Here is a 15,696-nt window from a genome sequence, read left to right on the forward strand (position 1 = left end):
AATAGAATTTGGGTCTATCCGCAGTTTCAGGCATCCACCCGGGGTCTTGGAACTTATCTCCCCACAGATAAGTGAGAACTACTGCATACTGGCAAAACAAAACAAAACCAAGATTTTGGTTATACTTTAAATTATCTTAAAAGCATTAGGGAATGCTCAAGGCTTTCCTTCCATTTAGCATATATGTATACCTTACGTACATTGTGTAGCCATATCTGTTGTCTTGTGTTTTCCTCATTCTACCCAATGCCTACCCTCCTTCCCCAGCAATCTGCTCTACACACACACACACACACACACACACACACAGGGAGTGCTCTCTCAGGGCCAGGAAAAATCCATAAACCTGTTCCCTGGCTTAGAGTCCAGCAAAAGAAAATAAGGGGCTAGTTGTGAGCAAGAATCACTGGGTTGTGTTTTACACATTTATTTCCCTAATGTTATTCAAGGGCCGTAAACAAATTTCTTCACTGTGTTTTCCCTGCTTTGTTGTTTGTCATTTTTCTTAAATGACAATAATGTCATTTAAAAGTATTAATCTGGTACCTTTGGCTTTTTTTTTTGTACTGTAAATTTATCTTACTATTTATTTTTTTTATTGGTATAAAATAGCCAACATTTGCTCAAAAGAAACGTTCCCTGTCTACATTTCTTTTCTAGCTATTATTATTATTCATTTAACTTCATGGTTATTCCTGAAGATAATTTTGTCAAGAAAAGGTCTGCTCTGGTTGTCAATACACCAAGGCACAGTGCTGATGGAGACCAGCGGTTTCCCACCAGGAGTCCCACTGGAGCTGCAGATCTAAAAATCCAAGATGAATTTGAGCCATAACAGGTCTCACTCAGTTAACCCACCTAGGAAGATACATCTCAGAGAAAGGGGAGCAGAGCCCAGAGCTCCATTAGACACATTGGAGGTTTTGTCCCAGCAACTTAAACCACGAAGAGTTGAGGAAGGCAACTTCCAGACTAGAAATTACTCTAAAAGGAGATCAGTTCAGCATGCCAGATAGATGCTTTCAAGCTTTTTCAATAGCAACCAGCACTAAAATAAGCAAAGCCTCCATTTCACATGCAAGCAGAACACACATACGAATATCTACACATGCCTATTATTTAAATGATGCTTAAACTTTACTGTAGGTGATGAAGTCTGCCTATTCTGTTCTACTTCACTTTTTAAAAACTGTTAGTTGTGACCCAGTAAATTGATTTCATGACCCACTATTGAGTTAATAACCTGCAGTTAGAAAAGAGTACAGTATCAGGAACATAGCCAATGATATTGTAATAACTTTGTATGGTGACAGATAGTAAGTACTAGGCTTATCATGAGGATCATTTTATCATGTGTAAAAGTATCAAATCACCATGATGTACATCTGAAACTAATAAGATGTCGCATGTCAATTATACTTCAACCTAAAGAAATACTGATGTAAGGGAAGGGAATCTTGACCTTTTGGCATTTGACTAGTAATCTAAGGTTTGTGGGTCTTTCACTCTAGAGCAAGCTTTGAAGAACCATATTTCCTTCTTATCTTGTTTCCTGGAGCAACCTGAGCTCAGCCTTCATTAAGAGCCAGAGACAAGGATGAGTCAGGTCCCAAACAAAATTAAAACAGGCCCTCAAAACATGTTAAGGTAAGAAAAAAAAAGAGAGCTGGGAATTTTCTGACACTTTTAACTGATAAAGTAAGCACTCTTCAACTAAGAATATCTCCATAAGTTAAGGGTCTGTTTGTTAGGGCACTACAAAAACAATTAGAAGTTTCCAGAAGTAGCTTTGGAGAAAGAAGGTGTCATAAGATACTCTTTTGCCAACAGTGAATAATATGTACATAGGCACGATAATGTAACTGTTTTTGATTTTCCATTCATAGAACCAACACATAAAAAAAGCAAGGATTTATTTATTTGAATTTTGTACTTGTAGTTGTTGTCAACCTTCAAAGGCAAGAGTAAATGTAAATAAGTATAAATGGCAAAAGTCAGGAGGTGGGCATTGCAATGGAGTTGTGGAAGGGTAGCATCACTAAGATCCTCATCTTAAAAAGTGAAGTCAAGGATATTTACTTCTTCTCTAGCTGATAAAAGAGAAACCAAAATACATTATTTAAGGCCACAGAGCTAACAAAAGGGAGATATGAATTTATTGGTTGGCAGAGAAGAAACACCTGAGTGAGTGAAATTTCTCATTTCCCATAGCAGAGAGTCAATATATGATGCATACAATTGATAAATCAAGAAATAGTAAAATATATATTATCTTTAGCAAGGTGGAGCTAACTACAATATAAGAGGGGCAAAATCATTTAAAAGTAGATGTAGTTGGGAAGGAATGATGCCATTACTGAGCATTTTTTTACACACACTTTCCTGCACAAATTGAGTTTTTCAATTATGTTCACTAATTACTCTGATTTAAAATAATAACAATAAAATTAATAATAGCAGTGATGTTAGGGGCCCCCAGGGTGGCTCAGTCAGATAAGCATCCAACTCTTGATTTCCGCTCAGGTCATGATCTCACGAGTAGAGAGATTGAGCCCCGCATTGGTCTCCATACTCAGCAGGGAGTCTGGTTGAGATTCTCTCCCCCTTCCTCTCCTCCCACTTGCACTTGCTCTCTCTCTCTCTAAAATGAATAAATAGATCTTAAAAAAAAACAGAGGCAAAATCAGTGATGATAATAATTAGTGTAACCTGGAAATCTATAGGTTTTACTCTCTTGAACTTCCAGAGTTATGACTCCATGGTTGAGATAAAAATGATCATGGTGTATTCTCTTCCTCCTGGCCCAGTCTGCCAGATTCTAAAAATGGTTTATATACTGTTCATTCATAAATAATGCTTAAATATAAGTCAAATAGAAACATTCCCCCCAAAATAATCAACTTCCATAGGTCAGAGAAGATTCTATGGTATTTTAATCCTATTTTATGTTCCATATTTGGCCCATAGGCTTCTTAATGCTAGCAAGGTTATCCTTCCTAAAAGAAAAGCTATTTTCCTTTCTGTTAAGTTTAACTTATGCTTCCAGGACCTCCAGAGAGAGCTCATGTTTACGAGCTACATTAGCAGTGTCAGATGAGATGTATCTGGGATTCCTATCAGTTTGGTCAGGTATAAGATGAAAAGTCCAAGATGAAATGGACCTCACAGACAGTCTATCTCCTTGATCCTCAACGTGGGGTCCCAGGACCAGCAGTTGGAACACCACCCAGAGCTTGTTGGGCACGTACCACACAGAGCTGCCGAATCAGCATCTCCATTTTAACAAGATCCCCATCTGATTCTGTTGATTCATGTGTGCATTAAATTCAGAGGAGCACTGGTTATTCGAATCCAATCTCCTCTCAGTGGGAGAACTCCTCCCCCCAAGCATCTCTGGCAGGTGGTCTCCCAGCCTTACCCATGTTGAGGATGGTGGACATTATTTTGTAAAAAGGATATATCTGCATGGGTATGAGGGAGGCTACTTTCATGATGTGCTAGAAATTGCTTGATATACTGAGGCAGAAGGAGGGTAAATGCTATTGGGACTGGTGGAAATGAGGGTAAAAACTGTGGAGCCAGTCTGACAGGACAAGGCACCAAAGTCAGCTGGGGAGACAGGCTGGGTCTGAGATGGGAGAGTTCATCCCAAGGCAGACCTGCTGTGAGCAGCCTAGGAAAGTGGCTGATAGAAGCTCAGAGAAAAATGGAAGATTGTTTGTGTATGGTAGCACACTTTTTGTAAATATTGTGCCAGTCTGGCAAGATAACAACATGTTTTTCCCTTGAGGAACTTCCAGTTAGTCTTCATGAGCATTTTTTTCCTTAACATTTTTATTGAGGTATAATTTACACTCAAGTCACTCATCTAAAGCATATAATGCAATGACTTTTAGTGACTTCCATAGTTGTGACTCCACCACCACAGTTTTGGAATCTTTTTTCACCCCCAAAATAAACCGTGCACCCCTTAGCCATCACTCTCATTTCCCCACACACATGCCCCACCGCACCTCACTCTGCCCCTGGCAACCACTAATCTACTTTCTATCTCTATGGATTTGCCTGGACTTGCCTCTATGGATTTCTGAACACTTCATATAAATGAAATCATAGAGTATGTGACCCTTGGTGATCTGCTTCTTTCACTTAGTGTATCTTCACAGTTCATCTGTAATGTATCATGTATGAGAAAATATTTAAAATATTTTATTTATTTATTTATTTATTTATTTATTTATTTATTTATTTATTTGAAAGGGAGACAAAGGGAGAGAGAGAGAAAGCACCCGAGCGAGGAGGAGGGGGAGATGGAGAGGGAGAGAAAAGTCTCAAGCAGATTTTGCACTGAGTGTGGAGCCCAGTGCTCCAAGGATGATGATCCTGAGATTATGATCTGAGCTGGAATTAAGAGTTGGACACTTAACTGAGCCACCCAGGTGGCATGTATGAGCTTTTAAGATGAAACCAAATTATACGAATTCTAAGACAAAACCAAACTATACTTATAATAGACTTCCCCTATTCCCTTTGAGACATCTCTCTCCCAGACAAATGGTTAAACTCTCCAACCAATCATGATGTCTTGCTGTATTGTGTAGTGTTGTGTGTGTACATGTAAGTGTGTATGTTTTAAGAACATCTCCCTCCCTCAGTTCTCCATCCTCCTGCACCATCTTGCAGGATTGCGCCCCCCATCCCTGGAGGTGGTGGGGTGGGGCGGGGTGGGGTAGGGGGGCAATGCACAGATGTCATTCTGGGATTTCCCTTCCCCATTTTCCTGGGATGTCACCATTTCCTGGATCCCATATTTTTGCTTATCTACATCCTTGCTTTGCCATAATGCAGCCTCAAGTAATATCCTAAGATGAGGTGTGTGGAGGACAAGTTTTCTGAAATTTCTATAAGTGTCTTTATTTTACTGTCATATATGAGAATAGATTGGGCCTCACTGAGTGAAAGGTCACATGTTGAAAATTACTCTCTCTCTCATCCCTTAGAAGGCAATGTACCATATCCTTTGGCATATGGTATCGACAATGAAAAGTTTGATACCAATATTATTCTTGTCTTCTGTAGGGAGTGATTTCTTTTTACTCTCTGAAAATTTCTAAGAATTTAAATGTATCCCTGGAGATTTCTTTAGATCAGGGTTCTGTTTGATTGGTTGTCTGTATATTCCTTACGCTGGACACATAGCAGGCATTTTTATGTGGATACTCATGCTCCTGATCTGCAGGTTCCACATTGTTGGCTTGATAACTTCCCCCTCTCATTTTCCCCATCGTCTCTTTCTGAAACTCCTAATCAGTCAGATGTTGGACCTCCTGAATGGATCTTCTTTTTTTGCTCTTGTTGTGGTTTCCATCTGTGATGGTCAAATTTTTTTGAGGACTTAATTTTTTTTATTTAAATTTTACTTAGTTAACATTAAGTGCACTATTGGTTTCTGGAGTATAATTCAGTGTTTTATCACTTACATTGTGATGGTCAATTTTTTGTACCAGCTTGGCTAAGCTACAGTACTCAGTTATTCAATCAAATGCTAACTTGGGTGCTGCTGTGAAAGTGTTTTGTTGGTGTGGTTAACATTTATAATCAGTTGACTTTAGGTAAAGGGGCAGATCCTCCACAATGTGGGTGGGCCTGGCATAATCAGTTGAAAGGCCTTAAGAGCAGAACTGGAATTTTCCTGAGGAAGAAGAAATTCTACCTGTGGTCAGCTCCTATCAAAGATTTCCCGCCTGCCCTTCCTCATGACCTTCCGAAGCACCTTCACACAAATCAATTCATATATATATATATATATATATATATATATATATATATATATAAAGTTTGTTCTCTCTGGTAGAACCCTGACACACATACCATCTTTTTGTCTTTTAAATTAGACTTTTTGAAAGATTTTCCTTCACCTCCTCTTCTAATTCTTTTCCATGTAATTTATTTTAGCAATAACATCTTCAATTTCTAAGTATACTTTCTTGTTCTCAGACATTCCCTTTTTCATAGTATCCTATACTTATTTCACTAATACAATACTTACTTTACTCTTTCTGGATTTCAAACTCTTTTCTCTTCCTCCAGTTCTCTATCGCCTCTCCAACTGCTTTTTTTTTTCTATTTGTTTATCTAAATTTCTTTTCACATTGGAGTTTTTCCTTAAATGCTTGCTGGAGGTGGGGAGGGAGTAAAAGAGGGGAGCCCTGCATATCTGGATATTGTTGACCTGTAACCTCTGCCATCAGACTGTGTGGCTGTTAAATACCAGAATGAAGAAAAATTTTTATCTCAGGACCTTAGGTTTGTTTTGAGGTGAAGTCTCCTATTTTTTGCTTGAGTGATAGACATGATACATGTGCTACAATCAAGATGGATGGGGAGTTTTCTGTTTCATATTCAGACTACCAACAAGTCCTCAATGTCTCCCCCTGATCACCCTTTGTTATGTCTGTAGTTCTGCAGGGCAGGCTGTGACCTTTTTTGCTGTAGCCCTTCCATGCATGCTATGGGCTCTCTGGCCTCCTTCACCTGCTTCCTTAGTGTGACGAACTCTTCTGTATATTTTCTGCCTTCCAGAGATGTTTTGCACTACCTCACCTGCTCCCAGCTCTCTCTTTCTCATTCTCTTCATTGCCATGAGTTTCTGTATTTTTATTCCACTTCTGTCACTTGATGTTGGGAGGAAGAGGAAGCACATGCATGTGCTCAACTCATCAAATGTAAAGGGGCATTTGACTCTTGTTTTTTATATACATATTTGAGTATTAAATATTAGCTGAAGGTGGTGATAGTGATGGTGGTGGGAAAACACAAATCCTGTAAAGCAAGATAAAGATACTTACATTTGTAAAATATCCCTTTGTGTCCTCTCTTCAAGAGCCCTGGATGGTTCCTCACTGATCATCACATCAAAGCCAGATGAAGCCCTCAAGGTCCCACATTAAATGGTCCTACTTTACCGTTAGACCCTTCTCTTTCCTTGGTTTGGTCACCAGCCCAGAATGTGTCCTCCTACAGACCTCTCTCCTTTTCTACCCTGAAAGTCCGGCCTCTCTACCTTGACCCTTACAGTTTCTTCCACCTAAGATACTGTTCTATACCATGCCAAATATTTCAGTCCCACCTATGCCCATCTCAAAGCCCAGCAAGCCTTCCTAAACCAATCCCGACTATATGTTCTTTTCCTCCCCTGCAGCGCTTATATGCTTACACTCACCTATCACAGCAGTGTGTTTGTTCATTCCTGCTATAAACATGTAATGGGCGCCAACTATGTACCAGACACTGTGCTAAGCATTAGTGATGGAAAGATGAATAAATCAGAGGTGTTCTCTACTTTTTCAGCAGCATGTTCTCATTCCCTGTCACACGTGCTCAACCTCTCTGCCCAGATTCCCTCATATACTCTCTGCTACTGGCTTTGAAGCAGCTATTAACATAGCAGGTGCCTGCCTGCATTATTGCATTAGACTTCTCCTATGTCCCCTTGCCCTTTGATATTTTTAGAGGTAGTTCTTTCCCTTCTTTCGTTCCTTCACTCCACTGAGGAACCCTTCGTCTTCTCAAATAAGCCAGAGGTTTGATAGGCATTTCCCAATGCCATCTGCCAAAGACATCAGAATGCATGTGCAATGCTCAAAACTGACAAACACACCAGCCAGAAAGGCACACGCAGCATCCACATAGCCATAGGGTTTTTGGAGTCTCTGCTTGCAAACAGCTATAGACAATACTCTGGCAAAGTCCTATATTCATGCCCATCCCTACCTCCAGCTCTATCAGCCAACTGTCATCCAATGCAGAGGGGAAAACATTAACAATGTACACCCGCAGCCTCCCACCCACTTGCGCGTAACACAGGTGTTCTCCAAATGCACACAGGAGCAAAGAATACTTTGCTCACTAATCTCTGTGCCTCTTTTGCTTTTCACGGTCCCCTGGCCTTTCATACAAGAGTCTGTCAGCCCCACAGGGATCCATGGTGTCAGGGTGGCCTTCAGCATTGTCTCAGATGAGGACGAGTGGGTTGTGCTTTCCTATCTGCACACCAGTCAGTCATCAGATGCTGGCTCCCCCAGAAGAGGGTAAGATCTTGGGCCAGGCAGCTTTCTTCAGTGGGGGCAGTCTTGCAAAGACTACCAGCTGGAGGCTGCCTGCAGGTGGCTGGGGGAGCAAAAGCTTGTTCCAGAAGGAGGATCTGCGCGTCATGGCATCCACCGCAGTTGACTTTTCCCAGAAAGCCTGTGCTCTAGACAATGGTGTGCTCCCGAAGTAGGTGTGGGCACACCAAAATCGATTCAAACACTTCCTGCAATAAAGTGGTATTTTCTCAGTCCTCTCCCCCTACCACCACCACCACCCAAGCCTTAGGGGAATGTCACCTGCAAGGAGGCTGCCACCACTCTACACTCAGTACAAGCTCTGAGCACTTCTTTGCCACAGAAATAACAAGGGTATTAGGAGGAACGTCACAGGCTGTCAATTACTGGTTTATCCTTTCAGATCAGTGAAGGAAAAGAACCAGCACAAGACAAAGGATGGGAGAAATGAGAGTCTACTCCCACCCCTTTCCTTGAATGCCATCTTTCCCTTTTTATTCTTAGCCTTGAGCTGCTGCGGTTTGCCCAAGGTCTAGAGTAATCTTTCGTACATAGTAGGTGCTCAGTAAACATCTAAAGAGTGAACAAAGCAGCCTCCTAAAAACCACTCTCCTCCTACTCAACCATAGTGAAGAGAAAAGCAGTCCTGGAGAATTAGTGGAGAAAGTGCATTTCATTACACTATTGTTTCTCATGGCTTATTATCTTAAATGTTCTAGATGGAGGGACGCCTGGGTGGCTCAGTGGTTAAGCGCCTGCCTTAGGCCCAGGGCGTGATCCTGGAGTTCGGGGATCGAGTCCCACGTCGGGCTCCCTGCATGGAGCCTGCTTCTCCCTCTGCCTGTGTCTCTGCCTCTCTTTCTGTGTCTCTCATGAATAAATAAAATATTTTTAAAAAATGTTGTAGATGGTGACTTTTTTTTTTTTGCTCGACTGCTAAGAAGATGCATGTGGTTCAACTCACCAAGCAGTAATCATACCTACTCGTACCTTTCATGGCGTCCATTTCAGTCTGTGTTCCAGAAAGGATAAATCACAATCCTGCTTTGGATTGAGCCCTTGCTCACTGTACTGTCTGCTTTCCCTGTGGGTTGCCAGGAACCAGTGGTGAAGGTCAAGGCATATGTCTCTGACATCAATGATATTTTCAAAGCTTGTTATTTCAACAATGAAAACAAATAAGGAAAGGCAGCGACTGAAATGCCCATTGAATGCACAGTATCTAAATGCTGTCGGTGTTATGTCCTAGAGAGCCCATGAGTCCTGTGAGTGAGAAACTTCGAAACTGAAAGGTTTCCCGTGGAGAGCTCACAGCAGTTTCTTGGTCTCTCCCAAAATGTTGAGTCGGCCTGCCCCTGATATTCAGTTGACCACTGTAAGGTGATGGAGCCACCTTGTCCTTGGCAAGTTTTCCAAAGCCTCATGATTTGGCCCCAATCTCCTCTCCTAGTTTCAGCACTGGCCACTCTTTATTTTTTTTTAAGATTTTATTTATTTATTTATTCACGAGACACACACACACACACAGAGAGAGAGAGAGAGAGAGAGAGAGGCAGAGACACAGGCAGAGGGAGAAGCAGGCTCCATGCAGGGAACCCGATGTGGGACTCGATCCTGGGTCTCCAGGATCATGCCCTGGGCCGAAGGTGGTGCTAAACTGCTGAGCCACCCGGGCAGCTCCGGCCACTCTAACCCACAGGCACAGCAAGTACTTCTCGCTTCCCCAGACCCTATCCATTATCAGCCTTGTCCATTCTTTAATTATTCCAAGGATAAAAAAAAAAGAAAGAAAGAAAGGAAAGAAGGAAGGAAGGAAGGAAGGAAGGAAGGAAGGAAGGAAGGAAGGAAGAAGAAAGATAGAAAGAAAGAAGAAAGCAAGAAAGCAAGAAATCAAGAAAGAAAGAAAGAAAGAAAGAAAGAAAGAAAGAAAGAGGCTTCCAGAAGCCAAGCAGGGAAGGTGAGCATGCGATTTGGGGGCTGCATGGGACAATAGCAAGTGGGCGCTGCTGGGTGGGGCTGAGCTGACGCGAATGAGATTCAAAAGGCAGGGTGAGTGGCCTGGAGTTGTGGGGCTGGAGAGAGGATGGAGCAGAGATGCAGGAGGCAAACTATGAGGTGTTAAAACCTCCGTGATTCCCCGGCCATAATCCGGTGACCCAGCCAGGAAGTCACCTGCTGCTTCAGGGGACAAGTTCCTGCGTGTCTCTGCACACCTCCAAGGCCTTTGCTGCAGCAGGCCCCCTGCCTGCCGGCTTTCTCCGGCTTAAAGACTACTCAGCCCAACCGCAGGACAGGCCCCAAGTGTCAAGAAATTAACTAAGGTCCCTAGGAGCAGCCATCAACCAAAGAGAGATGGAAGTTGGCAGATAAATACCCCCATTTCTTGCCACTCTATCCTGAGGCACCTCCCACGATCTCTTAGAAGCTCCCCCGTGGGAACTTGCCTAGCTGCCCACAGAGGTAACCTGTTTGCTTACACCTCGTTTATTGGCATTCCCCCCCCAACCTCTTTGTCTCACTTCTTCTCTCTCCCTCATGCTGTTTCCTGGGGTCCCCTCCCAAATAACCTGCCCCCAAATCCCCATCTCAGGGTCTGCTTTGGGGAGTGGTAGAGGATGATCCAAACCAAGACAGTAGACTAGACATGCATGATACTGGCAAGAAGGAGATCAAGTCTGAAGTAGGAAACATCTCATGGTATAAAGATATTGTAGGATCAACACAGCCCCATTTACCAGAGTCTGAGGACCGGGGGAGAGGGCCTACCCACCTTCCTCCAGGTATATTCCGCCCATCTGGCGCCAAAACCTCAACAGAGGGCATATAGAGATGATTTGACCAAAATATTTGTCCTGCCCAACTTTTACTTCATTTAAACTTCCACCTGAGCAAATTTCAATGCCATTGAGATTTAACTCTGAGACATCTATGTTAAACAGACTCAAAACCTAGCTTGATAAAGCTGAGCCATAAAAATATTGTTCTTGCAAATAAACAGCAACTTTTCCTTTCCCGTCGGAAGTCAGATGGAGAGAAAATAAATTAGGAGGTGGTGAGGGCTCTGCGTCCCAACCATTGTTTATAGCTCTCTTTACTTAGCCATTCTAAATCATGCATTGCCTCTAAGGGTCATAAAGATATCACTTTCCCCACTCAGCAAGAGAAATGAGAGGTGAGGAAGAAGAATGTTATTTCGCAGGAAGGGAAACAGAGCTCTGGAGATTTATCCAGGCCTGCATCTGAGTAACTGGCTGACCAAGGGGTTTGCATTCGGAGCATCAGAACTTGAGCCCTTGGCTTCATCTAGAAGGCCCAGAAATGGATGAGATGCCAGGCCTTCTGCAAAAGCAGTCACAGCCAGATCACTAGTACCTTCCAATTATATGATATTACCCAACTCTCCCCTACTGAGAAATTTTTAGATATGTAATTGCTAGCAATTTCCAACCAACAGTTTTCGGAGAGATTGGTATTAATAAGAATTCAGTTAAAGGCACAGACACGTTGAAACAGCATCTGCTACGTGCGGGCGTTGTGATAGCACAAGGTTTGGGACATCATCCATGGGTGTCCAGGTAGTTAATGAAGGCAACCAGCTTCCTGGGAGAGGAAGGATCCTGGGGATTGCTTACCTCCTCCACCCACTCAGTACACCAAGAACTTAGCAGCAATTGCCATTCTGGAGCTTTCCTTTTTTTTTTTAATAAATTTAATTTTTATTGGTGTTTAATTTGCCAACGTACAGAATAACACCCAGTGCTCATCCCGTCAAGTGCCCACCTCAGTGCCCGCCACCCAGTGATCCCCACCCCCCGCCCTCCTCCCCTTCTACCACCCCTAGTTCATTTCCCAGAGTTAGGAGTCTTCCATGTTCTGTCTCCCTTTCTGATATTTTCCACTTATTTTTTCTCCTTTCCCCTTTATTCCCTTTCACTATTTTTTATATTCCCCAAATGAATGAGACCATATAATGTTTGTCCTTCTCCGATTGACATATTTCACTCAGCATAATACCCTCCAGTTCCATCCACATCGAAGCAAATGGTGGGTATTTGTCGTTTCTAATGGCTGAGGAATATTCCATTGTATACATAGACCACAGCTCCTTTATCCATTCATCTTTCGATGGACACCGAGGCTCCTTCCACAGTTTGGCTATTGTGGACATTGCTGCTATAAACATCGGGGTGCAGGTGTCCCGGCGTTTCATTGCATCTGTATCTTTGGGGTAGATCTGGAGCTTTCTATATGTAATATGACCTAGAGGGATTTGCTAACAGAGGACTATATGAAGAAAACCCAAAGGTTCATTGAAAATAACTGAATCCAACTTTAGTAGCAATTAAAATATACGTTCATATATATATATATTTTTTAATTGCTACTAAAGTTGGATTCAGTTATTTTCAATGAACCTTTGGGTTTTCTTCATATAGTCCTCTGTGTATATATATTATATATATAAAATCTCATTAAAATCCTAGTAAGGCATCTGCCATAGTTTATTTACATCTACAACTCTGAGAACCACCATGCCTGATCTCTTTGTATGAGCCAGGTACTGGGCCAAGTGTTTTCTACTCAAACTCATTTAATACTAATGAAACCCTATGCAGTGGCTATTATGAGCATCATTTTGAAAATAAGGACAAGGAGGTTCAGAGAGATAAATCAACTTGCCTAAAGACACACAGCTAAGAAGGGGTGGAGATGAGAGTGAACCCAGGACCATTCAAGAGCCCATGCTGTTCACTGCTGCATATTAAAAAAAATTAATTTCTAAGCTTTCCTCACTTTATTTAACTAGATGCACAGACTTGGGATTCGCAGTTTACTTTATCTTTGGAATGAGATTACAAGGCCCTCAAGAGAAGATATACATTCTTTCTTTTCTAATTAATTAACAAACTTTATCAAACTTTGGTCACCTATGGAGACCACTATACCATGTACCTGGCAACTAGGACAGAAAACCTTCTCTACACTGAATTTTCGTTATATCTCTCTCCATCTGTATTTACACGTACATCTGTACTTACACCTATGTTTTTAACCAGAGGACCTGGTATAACTCACACAAAGTGGGTATGAAATGGTCAAGAGCAAAACCCAGGTTCTCAGGGCCATGGAGAATACTTACTGCTTTCTTAGTATGACATAAAAGGGACAATTTCTGGGTTGTGGAAGGGTTTTAATGTACTATAGAGAAAAAAAAAAGAGCATATGTGTTCAATGTTGTGGCTCTGGAATCAGACTGACCTTGTTTCAAGCCATGGCCTGAACAATGTGATCTTTATTAACAGTGTGATCTTAGACAAGTGACTTACCACCTCTGTATTAATTTTCCAGGGCTGCCATAAGAAATTACCACTAACCAGGTGACTTAAAATGACAGAAGTGTCTTCTCTCATAATTCAGGAGCCCAGAAGTCCTAAAGCAAGGCATCTGCAGGATGGATTCCTTCTGGAAGCTCTAAGGAAGAAATCAGTCCCATGTCTCTTTCCTGGATTCTGGTGGTGGTTACTTGATTACTCCAATCCTTGTCACTGTCTTCACATGGGTTCCTCTCTCTGTATCACCATGTGCTCTCTCCTTACGGTGACAGCCATCATTGGATTAGGGGCCCACCCTACTCTTATAAGACCTCATCTTAACTAATTACATCTGCAAAGACCCCATTTCCAAATGAAGTCCTATTATGAAGTCCTGGATGCACATGGATTTGGGGGTGGGAGGACACTGTTCAACCCATTACTCCCTCTAAGCCTCAGTTTCCATACCTGTAAAATGTGGATAAGAGAGATGCTTGGGTGGCTCAGTCAGTTAAGCATCTGCCTTCAGCTCAGGTCATGATCCCAAGGTCCTGGGATCGAGCCCCAGGTCGGGCTCCTTGCTCAGTGGGGAGTTTGCCTCTCCCTCTGCCCCTCTCCCTACCCACTCAGTCTCTTTCTCTCTCAAATAAACAATTTTAAAAAAATCTTTTTTAAGTGTAGATAATAGTACTGCCCTTCTGAAGTTACTGTAAAAATTAAATGAAAGAATACATGGGAGCACCTGGGTGACCCAGTCAATGGAGTGTCTGACTGGGTTTTGGCTCAGGTCATGATCTCAGGATCCTGGGATTGAGCCTGCATGGAGCTCTGTGCTCAGCAGGGAGTCTGTTTGAAATTCTCTCTCTCCCTCTTCCTCTGCTTCTCCCCCTACCCACTTGCACACACACTCTCTCAAATAAATAAATAAATCTTTAAAAACAAATACACATACAGTCCCCATACATAGTAAGAAGCCAATAAATGTTAGTAATAAATAACAGCTGTAATCATAATAACCAGCCTGAAGTATCTCTCTACCATAAGGCAGAAGCTTAGGGCAGGCAGATAGAGGAATTTGGGATGACAGGTAGCTGGAGCATGCTCTGAGATTTACTTTACTGCAGCGTGCTCAAAGAAGAGTTTTGCATCACGTGAGATGAGGGATAAGATCAACTATTTAAGAACAGTAATAATATGAGCAAGGCACTGGTTCACTGTACACCAGATGTGGAGACTGAACTGCAAACAGACCAGCCGAATTCTTACAACTAATATGCTAGCTCTTCTGTGCAAGAGGCCATTTGGTGTTTGAAAATGCCAATTCATTGCATCCCATTTTCCACCTCTCCTGCCACTTTCTTTGTATCAGAGTCATCGCACTTAGAGAATCCTCACACTTTTTCCCTAATCTCTCAAGGAAGCCACTTTGGTTTGAATATGGATTATCCTAAAGCTCTAGGTTTCCAATTGGCTATTGCACAGGTTCGTGCAATGCTGGAACTTCCCATCTATAAGCTACAAAGCCACTGGTTGTCATTACCTCACCGACCCATCAAACTTTTCAAAGTTAGCCAAGCCACCGCAGCATGTGCCAGCCTAAAAACAAGCTTTGAACAACTGGGACTATTCTAAGAAATTGCCCCCAATTTCTCCTCTTTTTCCTCCTTATATTAATTTTCCCATCTTTCTGGTTTCTGGATTCCTGGCTCTGTGCTTCTTACCAGGGCTGACCTTAAGTCTAGTTTACCCATCTCACCTTCACCACCTTGGGCAAGAAAATCCCTGATTCACCCTCAGTCCAGAGGGACTCCCGGTGGTGTGTAGCAAAAGGAGTTCCTCTGTTGTCTCACTTGCCGGTGTTCTCATTCTTTCTCTCTGTATCTCTGTCTCTGTCTCTCTCTCTTTCTCTCTCTCTCTCTCATCCACTCACCTTCTGTGACCTATATCCGTGCATGCTGCAGGGAGAGGTGGTGGTTCACTGTGTCTCTCTGGTTTGGAGCAGGAAGAGAACAGCTTCCAGGCTGCAAAAATCCTGAACCCGCCCCCTGCCCCCCCCCCCCCACACCTTTCCCAAAGGACAAAGAGCTTGTTCATGCACACTGCAAAGAGAATAAGAGATCCATACAGCCTTCTCTCTCCTCCTCCCCCACTTTCTGCATCCAAGGGAGAACAGTCCAGAGCTTTGTTCTTTGGTCTTTGGAGTTTCAAGCCTGCTCTGTGGGGGCTACATTTGCACTGAATGTAAATATTCATTAATGTATTTAATTCCCATCCTGAGT

General features: G+C 42.5%; 1 long non-coding RNA gene across 1 annotated transcript in view; it reads right to left on the reverse strand.

The window, feature by feature from the left end:
• The window catches only part of LOC144307912 (uncharacterized), a 127,620-nt gene extending 112,166 nt beyond the window's left edge, over nucleotides 1–15,454 (reverse strand). Inside the window, exon 1 of the long non-coding RNA XR_013374576.1 lies at nucleotides 15,348–15,454. This is a non-coding gene — a long non-coding RNA (uncharacterized LOC144307912). The remainder of the gene's footprint in view (nucleotides 1–15,347) is intronic.
• Between the last annotated feature and the right edge of the window lie 242 nt (nucleotides 15,455–15,696).

Source organism: Canis aureus, chromosome X, assembly GCF_053574225.1.
Source record: "Canis aureus isolate CA01 chromosome X, VMU_Caureus_v.1.0, whole genome shotgun sequence".
In the NCBI taxonomy this organism is placed as follows: Eukaryota; Metazoa; Chordata; class Mammalia; order Carnivora; family Canidae; genus Canis; species Canis aureus.